This window comes from Oryctolagus cuniculus, chromosome 6, assembly GCF_051225735.1.
Source record: "Oryctolagus cuniculus isolate XC-2025 breed Fujian yellow rabbit chromosome 6, ASM5122573v1, whole genome shotgun sequence".
Taxonomy (NCBI): Eukaryota; Metazoa; Chordata; class Mammalia; order Lagomorpha; family Leporidae; genus Oryctolagus; species Oryctolagus cuniculus.
In genome coordinates this window covers 144,458,510-144,471,806 of record NC_142872.1, presented here as the reverse complement: position 1 = coordinate 144,471,806, position 13,297 = coordinate 144,458,510, and the positions used below count along the sequence as shown (strand labels likewise).

General features: G+C 41.8%; 1 protein-coding gene across 7 annotated transcripts in view; it reads left to right on the top strand.

Annotated features, from left to right (window-relative positions):
- The window catches only part of SAMD12 (sterile alpha motif domain containing 12), a 490,839-nt gene that overhangs the window by 403,604 nt on the left and 73,938 nt on the right, over nucleotides 1–13,297 (top strand). The gene's annotated exons all lie outside the window — the stretch shown is intronic.

Below are 13,297 nucleotides of genomic sequence, written 5' to 3'. Positions count from 1 at the left end.
AAGCAGGTTTCTGAGCTATTTCTGCATGTATCATGTCATTCACACAGAAGATTGGCATGTCAGTGACATGTTCTTTGCTTTCTCTAGTCTAGAGATTATCACTTTATACCAGATGTCAACAGCTCTATTTCTAAAAAAAATGGCTGCTATCTATTAGACATATATTCGTTCACCAAATATTTATTGTCTGCCTGTTATGGAGTAGGTACTGTGCTAGGGAATGATAAGTCAAGGGTGAGCAAGACAGACTCTGTACCTGCCTCGCAGCATCTGGTGGCCTGGACACTCTCAGCTGCAGCACACAGAAAAGCCCTTGAAGGAAGGGGACAGCCTCTCCACTGGACATGTCTAATGACACAATTAGGAAAAACGCCTGATTCCAAGTCCTTGTGGGATCTCAATTCTTTCCCTCTTTCTAACTCACCTGTGATGTCTCTCATCATCTAACCCGTGAAAGCAGAGGACAAAATGAATTCTCAAAGGACTTTTTTGATCCTAGAATAACATAATTCCTTGCCCTTAGGAAAATCTGTGCCTTAGCGACTGTATTTGTCAAAGAGAAATAACAATATTTGTCTTGCTAGCACCTCTCACTGTGTCTGACACTGAATTGAGATAATATATGAACGAGTTCTAACAACATAAAATATCCATGTAAACATAAGGTGCTGCTAAAATGCTAAGTAGGATATGATCATGAAGATAGTACAGATGAAGGCAGCCTTGAAATTTCTGCTTGGGGATGCAGAATGTATACGCCAGCGACTTAAATTGAAATCATGGAGACACCTGCCCCCGTGCAGCTGGTTGACATAGCCTGTGATTATTAAAAATTCTTTCTTGTAGAGAATCTCTCCCACCAAAGTGCTTGGGGCACAGAACATATATAGTAATACAATTGAGATAAGTCTCAGTTGCCTAATGAGAAAATAACCTCCTATCACCATTTATATGTGTTCCCTGGAAGCCAGGCTCAAGCCGGTTTCTGCAGAATGCTTGAGCCTTTTCTCTTTCCTTATTGCTGCCGAATGGCATTTGCTTCTTACACACAGACTCACAGTTTTTTATTTCTCCAGAGTTTGCTGTCCATTGCTACGCCCCTTCCAGGTAATTAAGTACTATCAGCAACATCCAGGCTACCTTCACCATATTTCTATTGAGGGCTGTAATACAAAGTCGCCCTGGAGGTATTAGTGATGATAATTTGCTCTTGATTCTATCTCAAACTCATGCTTCTCCCTCGCCCTGTCGCTCAGAGTGGGCAATGGGGCTGATTGGAGTGGAGACTGATGCACTTGGAGGAACTGTGCTCCACTCAAGTTGCTTGGCTGTCCATGACACTAAGGGAATATTTACTATAACACCATAACAACTCAAGTAAAAAGTTTATTTTGACTAAGAATGATAGTATTGTGCTATCATTTACACAAGGGTTTATTTTTCGAATTTGTTCAACTAAAGAAATGTTATGGCTAGTGATCTTGTTTATCTGAGTGCTTGCAACAGAATAAAGCCCACGACCATTTATTGTGCTCCATCTCTCCAAACCCTCCAATCATCACCACTAAAAGACAAAACAGCCCTGTCCCATGTGCAGGTGGAAAGAAAGTACAAAGGTCAACTCTGAATCTCAGTAGTATACTTTGGAAGGGAATTATTTGCACACACAAAAAATTTTTTAAGTCATGCATGTCTTTGTGTTTGTGTCTGCACTCAAGTGGTCCGTTTAAGCAACATTTATTTGGTAAAGTGAATCCCACAAAGACAGGCTTTTGTCTCCCATGAGCTGCCTGGAAAAGACTGAAATCTCAGATGCATGGGGAACAAGATTGTGCTGTATGTAAATAAGCAACAATGCATGAAATATGCATATCCAGATTACAACATTAAAATATACTTTTTACTTAGTTCCTCTTATGCATATAAAACAATATAATATACACCACTATGTCAAAACAAGGAAACTGTGAATTAACTATTTCAGTTCTGTATCTGACAGCTGTGGTCTTGGCTACAGTTCAAAGGATGGTTCAAATATTAACTAGAAATGGATGATTAGAATCAAATTTTAGAAAAACAATATTTACATCATTTTTCATGCAACCATTTCTTCTTACATTGATAAACATTAATGAGAAGATGGTAACATCTGATCATTGCCTCATGTTAAAAGGCACAAAACACATCCAAGTTTGATCTATATTTCCATTCCAGTCAAAAGCATGGAAAGGTGTTAGGGTACTTTCCTTTTCATACATACTCAATTAATAGACAAAATGTCAGATCAAAATGTCTTAAAAGTAACAGTTAACACCAGCTGATTGTATTTTATGTTTCAGAAAAACAATTGTTGTACTTTCCATGTCAGTAGAACAAAAATTGTCAGGGATGAACATTTGAGCTTTTTGACCACTTGGAATTCATCTTCATTTTTGCATAGGCGGCTGAAGCACCCCCAAAGCCAGATGTGCAGTTGGTTTCTGTTCAGTTTCAGCTCCTTTGGGAGAATTACGCTGAATGGCGTAATTTTTTCTTGAATGCCCAGATTATGTAAACACACCCATTTTGTTTTAACAGCAGACCTAGGGATACCTACTGGGAGAACATGTTAATACATTCGTCTCCAAGTTGTATTTGGGGGCCAGTCTTGCACAAAGAAGGATTTAGAGCCTTTTACAACCTCATATGTGATATCTTATGACCCACTTCGCAAATGTGCATGGCTACATAATGGAGACAGTATACCTTTACTTTCCTCTAGCTCACTTTCTACTGCGTTATTGATCGCTTTGATCATGGATGAAGCTTCATAATGGAAAGTTTGACGAATTTGACTTGGGGTTTGTGATCACCGACCTTTAAATTATACTGATCCAAACTCCCTCTCCTAACCATATGGCTAGAGAGTGGGCTGACTTTACTTAGGTATGTTGTTTCCAGGATGGTTTTGATCAGAAATGGTTGTGTTCCACTGGTGAGGGTTTAACAGCAGCAGGCAACCAATGACAAATGAAAATTGGCCCATGTGCCTAGTTTTCTTTGCTAGGCTACCCAGATGTTGGAACTCTCTTGAATCCACTCTAGGCATTAAAATCAGCTGGGAGAAAGGAGGACCCTTGGAAACCCAAGGACAGGGAATCTTTTCCTGAATGATTTGCTTAGGGTAAGTTCCATAGTGGTGAAGCACAGTGATAAAGAAACATTTGCTTACCCATGGCACTCTTGAGTAATCCATGGAAATTGGCAAGGGGGATTTCATTAAGTTTGTATTAGCATGCAGGGCTATATGGACTTTTACATAAACAGATATATGTATGAGATTTATGACACGAACCAACACCAGAAGATTTTATGGGAAGCTTAATTACTTTCAGAGGTTTAAAGAGGCTTATATAAGAGATAATTGGTCAAAAGTAAAAATGACAAAAAATTGTTTGATGCTAGGACCCAAACAAAGGTTTTCTTTCAAAGGATTTGTTTATATTTTCACTGTTTATGTTTTCCCACAATCCGGACCCTTTCTGGAGTCGATAAATAACATGTTTGCTAACAGAATGAGCTCTAGCAATTAGCAGAGTTCTACCAATGCTGGGTAAATAACTACAGTGTTTGCTATGAGAATTACCAGTGAAAGACTAACCAAGATTGTTCTTACCAGCTTCAAAAAGAATTCCTGAGAGCTATTTCTCTGGGGAAAGGCAACATGGTTCAGGAGAAAGGGCGTGAAAAATGGAATTAGTTGCAGAAGAGTCTGTGTACCAATTTATTAGTTGAACCTCAAAAGATAGTCTCAGGTACCCTATCCATGAATGGGGACAATAATTACTATTTTATAGGGTTATTTTAAGAATGAATAAAGTAGCAGGCGCCGCGGCTCACTAGGCTAATCCTCCGCCTTGCGGCGCTGGCATACCAGGTTCTAGTCCCGGTCTGGGCGCCGGATTCTGTCCCGGTTGCCCCTCTTCTAGGCCAGCTCTCTGCTGTGGCCCGGGAAGGCAGTGGAGGATGGCCCAAGTGCTTGGGCCCTGCACCCCATGGGAGACCAGGAGAAGCACCTGGCTCCTGCCTTCGGATCAGCATGGTGTGCTGGCCGTGGTGGCCATTGGAGGGTGAACCAATGGCAAAAGAAGACCTTTCTCTCTGTCTCTCTCTCTCACTGTCCACTCTGCCTGTCCAAAAAATAAAAGAATGAATAAAGTAAGTATATGAACACAACATGCAGCATGGATGAAAAGTATCTAACCAGAGCTAATCCTTTTTATTTCCTTGATTGCTAAAGAATATCATCTGAAACTACAATTCCATAATTTTTTTTACTCAAGACATACAAATTAAATAAATTAGCTTCTCCCTGTGGTCCCAGGCTTTCATAAACCTGTCAACATTACAAAAGCAAATTATTGCATCAAAACCAAAGCATTGGGGGGGGCACTTTGGCACAGCAGGTTAAAGCCCCAATCTGCAGCACTGGCATCCCATATGGGTGCCAATTCAAGTACTACTGCTCAACTTCTGATCCAGCTTTCTCCCATGGCCTGGGAAAGCAGTAGAAGATGGCTCAGAGCCTTGGACCCCTGCACCCACATGGGAGACTGGAAGAAGCTCTTGGCTCCAGATGGGCCCAGCTCCAGCCAATGTGGTCATCTGGAGAGTGAACCAGCAGATGGAAGAACTCTCTCTCCCTCTCTGCCTTTGCTTCTCTGTAACTCTGACTTTCAAATAAATAAATAAATCTTTAAAAATAACTGAGTAGGGGCCGCCGCTGTGGCGCAGTAAGTTAGTCCTCCATCCGTGGTGCCGTCATCCCATATGGGCACTGGGTCAAGTCCTGGCTGCTCCTCTTCCAATCCAGCTCTGTGTTATGGACTGGGAAAGCAGTAGAAGATGCCCCACATCCTTGGGCCCCTGCACCTGCGTGGGAGACCAGGAGGACACACCTGGTTCCTGGTTCCAGATCGGCGCAGCTCTGGCTGTTGCAGCCATTTGGGGAGTGAATCAACAAATGGAAGACCTTTCTCTCTATCTCTCCCTCTCACTGTCTGTAACTCTACCTCTCAAATAAATAAAAATCTTAAAAAAAAAAAAAAAACTAAGTAAAAAAACCCAAAGCATTGTCTTTGTTTCTAGCAAGATGAATGACCAGATGTTTAGAAAAAACACTCCCAGTTTATATTCAAATATGCTAGATTATAAATATATGACAATCAAAGTCAAAAGCCTTCCAGAAATTTCTTTTTCACAGAGCTAAACTAACCCTGGAGCTGACATTTTTAGTCTACGTTAATAGCTCTTCTGTACTGTGTGGAAGACAGGAGAGCAGTGTGAAGACCTGGGCTCTGAGCAGGATGGCAGGTTGAATCAGATGTCTTTCACACACACACACACACACACACACACACACAGGCCAGGAGCCAAAGGATGATATAGGCAGGAGGGTAACCGAGTGGGGGAGGCAGGGAGTTGGGTGAAGGAACACAAAAGAAGCTAGGTAGGCCTTTTACACCTTTCTTCCATGTGAGGACCCACCAAGAAGACCCTCACAACAGAGAAACTTCCCAGATTCAAGAACCTAAGAAACAAGTTTCTATTGTTTATTTTTAAAAATACACAGACTACTTACTTTTCATAAACCAGGTGGTAGAGGGTATATGTGTAGTCTACAGTTTCTAAACTTGTAAAGGAAAAACTCAAAAGAGAAAAACACTTCCCAAAAAATGCTCAAGAAACCAAGAAAGGAAGGTAGCAATAGAAAAATAAAAAATAATGGAATATATTCCCCAAAGTGAAGTGGTAAAAACCAATCTAGATATTTTAGTCAACAAAATCAATGCAAATTTACTATCTTCTCTTATTAGAAGACAGAAATTATCAAACTAGATTAACAAACACGTGCACACATTATCAGATAAAATTCAGATAAATGCTGTTTATAAAGAGACACAGAATGGGAAAGCAAAAATTATAAATTTCTATTACACACAAATGAAAAAAAATATTCCTTAATAGTATCTTGCAGAATCTAATTACAAGTAAAAAGGAATATACTAGATATAAAGAGGTATAGTGCATTTTCTTTAAAGTTAACATTCTTTAAAGTTAACAAGCTATAATAATGTTGAATCTATATGTACTCAACAGCATAGTTTAAAATATGAAAGGCAAAATAACAGAATCACAATAGGAAGTATACAACTCCACATTATGCATGGAAATTTTTAGATAAGGCTTTTGGTAGAATATAGAAAACTATAACAACATAATGAACAATGTGGCCTCCAGTCCATATAGACAATACTGTTCCAACTACTGGACAGCAGTTATTCCTTTAAGGGAGACATAGAAAATTTATTAAAAAAAAATCACATTCTAGAACATAAACCAACTCTCAACAAATTTTAAAGAATCTGTTTTACCATAGGCCAGCGCCGCGACTCACTAGGCTAATCCTCCGCCTGCAGTGCCAGCACCCCAGGTTCTAGTCCCGGTTGGGGTGCCGGTTCTGTCCCGGTTGCTCCTCTTCCAGTCCAGCTCTCTGCTGTGGCCCAGGAAAGCAGTGGAGGATGGCCCAAATGCTTGGACCCTGCACCCGCATGGGAGACCAGGAGAAGGCACCTGGCTCCTGGCTTCAGATTGGCGCAGCACGCAGGCCATAGCAGCCATTTGGGGGGTGAACCAACGGAAGGAAGACCTTTCTCTCTGTCTCTTTCTCTCACTGTCTAACTCTGCCTGTCAAAAAAAAAATATATTTTACCATAGATAATATAAACAAATTATAAAAAGATGCTTAAGTGTGTAGTTATGAAAACTTAAAAAATGCACTGTTAAAAAACATACAGGTCAATAAATAAATATAAAAAGTGTGTAAATTAAATGTAAAATAAGTACTATTTAACAAAATATGTGGGATGAGGCTGCAATGCCTATGTAAGAAAAGTATTATACTAAGTTAATCATCAAGTGAAAATTTTAAAAAGCAGCAGAATGGGGCAAGATTAAAATAGCAAAAACTAGTAGAAAACTAAAATAGAGGATCATAACAAAAATCAGTTCTTTGATAAGAATAATGAATGGGCAAGATTGATCTGATGACACACACAAGAAGAAATTGCCCAAATCAACAACACAAAGACTTAAACAGATCTATAACTACATGTGCACAAGAACTTAATCATGTAAGAAGACAATGTAGTAAACTAATTTATGCAAGCAAATTTGAAAATTTAAATAAAATAGATGATCTGAATCTAAAAATACTTATAAATTATCAAAACTAATCTGGGGACAAAAAGAGGCAGCTGTTGTGTAGTGGACTAAGCCATCACTTGGAAGGCCTGCATTCATATTATCTATTTTATTTGCCTTCAGATTCTTCTAATTCACATTTTTCACTTCTAATGGCCTTAATCCGTGTCACTCAGTAACCTCAGCAACGTGCTCACTTGACCATTTGCCAATTCCTTCACTTCCCTGAGCGCCTCTTCCTCTCTCTAAAGCAGAAACCTAATGCCTCCCCCTTACCATGGGAGTCTAAGCAAAATGATATCTTCCTGAAATGTAGAAAGTAGAAAAATGAAAGTTCACTACAATTGATGATTAAGAAATATAAAGATGCCTGCATGATGTTGCGCACAATGTAGACACAGATGGCACCACAGCCACCATTAGCATCATGGATCCAAGCCTTGCCTGGTTCCCTTTCACCACGACTTCCTGAAGACAGTTGTCCATACCTCATAATTGTATCAATTCTGTGGATGCTCAGACCTGTTTCCACAGGACACGTTCCTTGAGACAGGTTTTTTGGTGTCCCATCTCTGTATATGCATTGCTTATTATTGCTCATTACTGGGGAGAGAGGGATCCTGAATGCTGACCGGATTGGATTAACCTACCCCATTCTTTAAGGCCGCCTATTGAAATCTGTTTCCAGTGATACCACCTACCAGCTCCCAGGGCCATCCTGGAGGCTTCCAGGTTCTGGTCTCCTTCACTGAGCTGTACCCTCTTCATGTTTCAAGCTGATTAGTTGAGTAGTTACTCTCTTCAATCAGTCATCATAGGGCTTTCCCCTTAGACACAATTCAGTGAGGGAACTTATATAAAAGCTACAATTGACAGATAAGAGGTCCTCAAAGAATTACTTTTGTTCCATTTCCTTCTTCCCTTGCATTCAAGCAGTTTCCAGCATATCAACAATGGATCGTGGCTTCCCAGTCTAATTAGAAGAGATGTGATAACTTACCCTTGCTCCATTTGATTCTGACTTGAAACCCTTAAGATCCTCACTTGCCAAATAGCTATATTCAACTGATGGTATAAACCTTTGGCCTTCTTAAGTTGTAAAATGTTCTTTCTCCTTTATACTTGTCTGCTCTCTGTTAATTTACCAGTTCTTTTTGGCTATAACTCTAGATATACCTCACTGTTGTCTTCTTTTAAGATTCTTTTTTAAGAATTTATTTATTTGCCAGTGCCGCTACTCAATAGGCTAATCCTCCACCTGCAGCTCCGGCACACCGGGTTCTAGTCCCGGTCGGAGTGCTGGATTCTGTCCCGGTTGCTCCTCTTCCAGGCCAGCTCTCTGCTGTGGCCCGGGAGTGCAGTGGAGGATGGCTCAAGTGCTTGGGCCCTGTACCCCATGGGAGACCAGGAGAAGCACCTGGCTCCTGCCTTCCGATCAGCGTGGTGCACCGGCCGCAGCACGCCGGCCGCGGCGGCGATTGGAGGGTGAACCAATGGCAAAGGAAAACCTTTCTCTCTGTCTCTCTCTCTCTCACTGTCCACTCTGCCTGTCAAAAAAAAATTTTATTTATTTATTTTGAAATAGAGGGAGAGAGAGAGAGAGAGAGATCTTCCATCTGCTGGCTCATTCCCCAAGATAGCCACAATGGCAGAGCTGAGCCAGGCCAAAGTCAGGATCCAGGAGCTTTGGGACTCCCATGTGGGTGACAGATGCCCAAACACCTGGGCCATCTGCAGCTGCTTTCCCCAGGCAGCTGTAGTGAGCTGGATCAGAAGTAGAGCAGCCAGGTCATGAACTGGCACCCACATAGGATGCCAGCATCACAGGCAACAGCCTTACCCACTATGCTGGCCTTTTTTTTTTTTAAAGATTTATTTATTTATTTATTTGAAAGGCAGAGTTACACAGAGAGAGGAGAGGCAGAGAGAGAGAGAGCTTCCATCCGATGGTTCACTTCCCAGTTGGCTGCAACCGATCTGAAGCCAGGAGCCAGGAGCTTCTTCCCGGTCTTTCATGCAGCTTCAGGGGCCCAAGGACTTGGGCCTTCTTCTACTGCATTCCCAGGCCATAGCAGAGAGCTGGATCAGAAGTGGAGCAGCCGGGTCCTGAACGGGCACCCATATGGGATGCTGGCACTTCAGGCCAGGGCATTAACTCACTGTGCCACAATGCCGGCCCCCAACTGGCCCTTCTTTTAAGATTTTAAAATCAAGTGCATGTTCCCAGAAATGTTCAAGGATATGCAGAAGCACTATGAGGGCCGGCGCCGGGGCTCAATAGGCTAATCCTCCACCTAGCGGCACCAGCACACGGGTTCTAGTCCCGGTCGGGGCACCAGATTCTGTCCTGGTTGCCCCTCTTCCAGGCCAGCTCTCTGCTGTGGCCGGGAAGGCAGTGGAGGATGGCCCAAGTGCTTGGGCCCTGCACCCCATGGGAGACCAGGAGAAGCACCTGGCTCCTGCCTTCGGATCAGCGCGGTGCGCCAGCCGTGGCGGCCATTGGAGGGTGAACCAACGGCAAAAGGAAGACCTTTCTCTCTGTCTCTCTCTCTCACTATCCACTCTGCCTGTCAAAAAAAAAAAAAAAAAACACTGTGAGGAAAGAGTATCATAATTGTATCACTAATTTTGCCTTTTAATGGTCATTTCCCGAAATGTACTGAAAGAACACACTTTGTTTTGTGACTCCCTTACTAATCAAAAGAAGTCAAGATAAAAATGAGGAATGTTAAAGCCTTCACCAACCAGGCGGTCAACCAAATGCTGCTACAGGGATATCCTCGGCTCCCCACCCAGGAGACAGCAGCTTGAGACATCTCCGCATGCCAGCGAAGAGTATCTCATCACCCCACGTCAGCAGGAAGTAGCTCTAAAGACAGATCATCATCCCTCCACCCTTCCTGGACTTTTGGGGCTGATATAATCCCTTACAATTCTTGTTTTATAAAAGACAAAAGAAGGGAATGTTAGTAAAATGGTGCAGTCTTATCTGTGGTGCAGTCTACGCCCCAGACACCATCATAGGCTCTAGCCCCTTCCACCATTGCTGGGAGCCAGGTGACCACATGGCCACCTGTGTCAGCTCCACCCACACCCTAATAGGATTTGCTGCTCCTGCTTCCCTGCCCACCCCCCAGCAAAGGTTTAACAGGAGCTGTTCCCAAACACATGCTCGCTCTCTTACCTTCTCTTACTCTTTCACCCTCTCGCCCTCTCCCCATGGCCCATCGGGCTTCCCGCATCCGACAATCAACCTTTCCCCTAAAAAAAAAAAAAAAAAGAAATGAGGAATATTTTCATTCAGTGTGCTGTGTGTATGTAGTGCAAAAACTGCAATCCAAATAAACATTTAGAAGAGGAAGATGAAAACTCAATACTATCATACCCTGTGGGAACTGACAATCTAAATATAGCAAACATATAGAGTGAGACAGGAGAGAAGTAAAGGGGTGGCAGTGACATTGCTGGCACTAATGTCTTTCCAGGAAATGGAAATATAGAGAAAGAGGAGTCAGGTGGTTCTTGGGCATTGATCAAAGCAAAATATGGAAACATAGAGGAAGAAGGAACATAGAGAGGTCATTTTATAACATTTTCCTTCTGATTTTATGCGGTTACAGTGCTAGTCTACCTCTGCCACCCTCAGGATTCAGTGTCCATAAACTGAAAGGAGGTTAGTGCTAAAAGGGATATGAAAGAATACCGAGTCATTGTGCAAAAAATAAATAAATAAACAAAGCACCTCAAAAACAGTGCATAGAAACCATGACACAGACAGTTCATAGAAATTAGTGGAGCAGCCTGGCTGTGATTCTGTAATAGGAAGTAGTAATGACTATAGAAAAATATAGAGTACCTCCCCCTTCCCTACAACCACTAAAAGCAATCATATCAGAAATAAAATTCTTGGGGCCGGCACTGTGGCGCAGTGGGTTAATGCCCTGGCCTGAAGTGCCAGCATCCCATATGGGTGCCGGTTCTAGTCCCGGCTGCTCCTCTTCCAATCCAGCTCTCTGCTATGGCCTGGGAAAGCAGTAGAAGAAGGCCCAAGTCCTTGGGCCCCTGCACCCACATGGGCTTCAGATCGGCGCGGCCCCAGTTGTTGCAGCCAATTGAGGAGTGAACCATCGGATGGAAGACCTCCCTCTCTCTTTCTCTCTCTGCCTTTCCTTTCTCTGTGTAACTCGGATTTTCAAACAAATAAATAAATATTTGAGAAAAATAAAATAAAATTCTTTACCATGGCAACTGCACTAAACATGTCTGCTCATGGTTATAGGAGCATGCAATACCAGCCTGTGAGCCTTGCTTCCCATTGCACAGATGAGATACACCTGAAGTAGTGATTATTTACCCAGAGTTAAACAAACAGGCAGAGATGATTCTAATCTCCAGATCGATTTGCATTGATGGGTTCAGTTTGAAACTATGAAGGAAGGGATATGAGGTGTTTTTATGCAAACAATTCTTGCTAGCTGGCATAAAACAAATTAGGTGAGAGGAATATAGAAGTTTTGTAAGCACTACTAAAGCATTGGGGTCAATAAAAGAGACCCAAAACTTTATTGAATTAAGCATCTTGCTTCCACTTCATTGCATCCTTGTCCATATTGATCAGCTGTAATAGTGCATGACAAAAGGTATTGATTGACTGAGGCAATTCTCAGGTATTTGGGATCTAAAAGCAGCCATTGACTATCAACAAGGCAAAGCTCTATAGAAACCTAAAATTAGGAAGGTTAAGTGAAAGAGGAATGGGGCATAAGGTATTCAATATCTATATCATTTATGGCACATGATGTAGCTGGAGGCAGAATGGGCCTCATTCGCTTCATCTGTAAGTTACAGATAATAGTATTTTAGCTATTGTCACATAAATAGCTGGTGATAAAATGCCTGCTTAACATATTTGCCTGGTTTTCTCTAACATTGATTTCCTGAACTCAGAAAATGTGAAAGCAGATTAAATCCTCACTTCTGCATTTGTTCCTGAGAAACCTGGGGGAAGGGAAAGGGAGGAAGAGAGAGAGAACAGCAAAGGAAAATGTTAAAGGCATGAATCCATCGTGATGTGGCAAACAAAAGAGAACTGCAAGATTTTAGAAATCGTGGGGAGCTGGAAGGAGATGGATTTATGGTAAATACATTGGCAGTCTCCAGATAATGACATCTGAGCTAAAATAAAGATTACTGGAAAGTTTGAGAAACAGATCCCCAGATCCACAATAATCAGGAGGGTGCAATGCCCCTACATGTGAAACTGTGTCCTGAAGGGAGTACCTAAAGTTAGAGTCCCTGGCAATGAAATATTCAAGGCATAGCTGAGAGGGGGAATCCAGGAGACACTTCTCCAGGAAAATGAAATTGATCCCTGAAGAATAGACCATCTGAAGAGGGTATTTAGACAATTGGTCAAGAGTTTAGGACTGAGTTGGTGATAAGTATTTAGAAAAATCAATTTAAAAACAAGATCATTCTTACCTCCCAAGAAAGCAATAGTCACGCAGGAAAGGAGTCACGAAGGTAAAGTCCTCTACATTCAACCCTTTATTGCATTTAAATAGTTTGGTAATGTAAACATTAAATACTTATTTTATAAGAATGACTCTATTGAAATGAAGCAGGGGTGAGAAAGACAGTATGTATAATAGAATAGAGGGAGGAAAGAGAGTAAAGTCTACCATTTCCATGGTGGTAAATCAGTTCTTTAAAAGTAGTAATGTAAGCCTATCATTTAGAGATTTTCAGGTATCTGTTTATCAGGTTAGGGATATTGCCAGATCATCTTTTTACATAAAATTATATTAGTCAACTTTCTGTTACTCTAACCAAAACTGAGCAGAGCTTCTTAGGGAGGAAGGTTTGTTTCAGTTCACAGTTTGAAGGTTCACGATCCATGTTCAAGCTGTTCCATTAGATTCAGACATCTGATGAGATTGGAAGATGAGAGAGGGTTGATCACATGGTGAATCAGAAAGCAGAGGAAAATAGGGAGCACGCTCAGCTCTTAGAGGCAACCCTCTTTTGAGAACTACCCTCCCAGGGCAAACCTCCA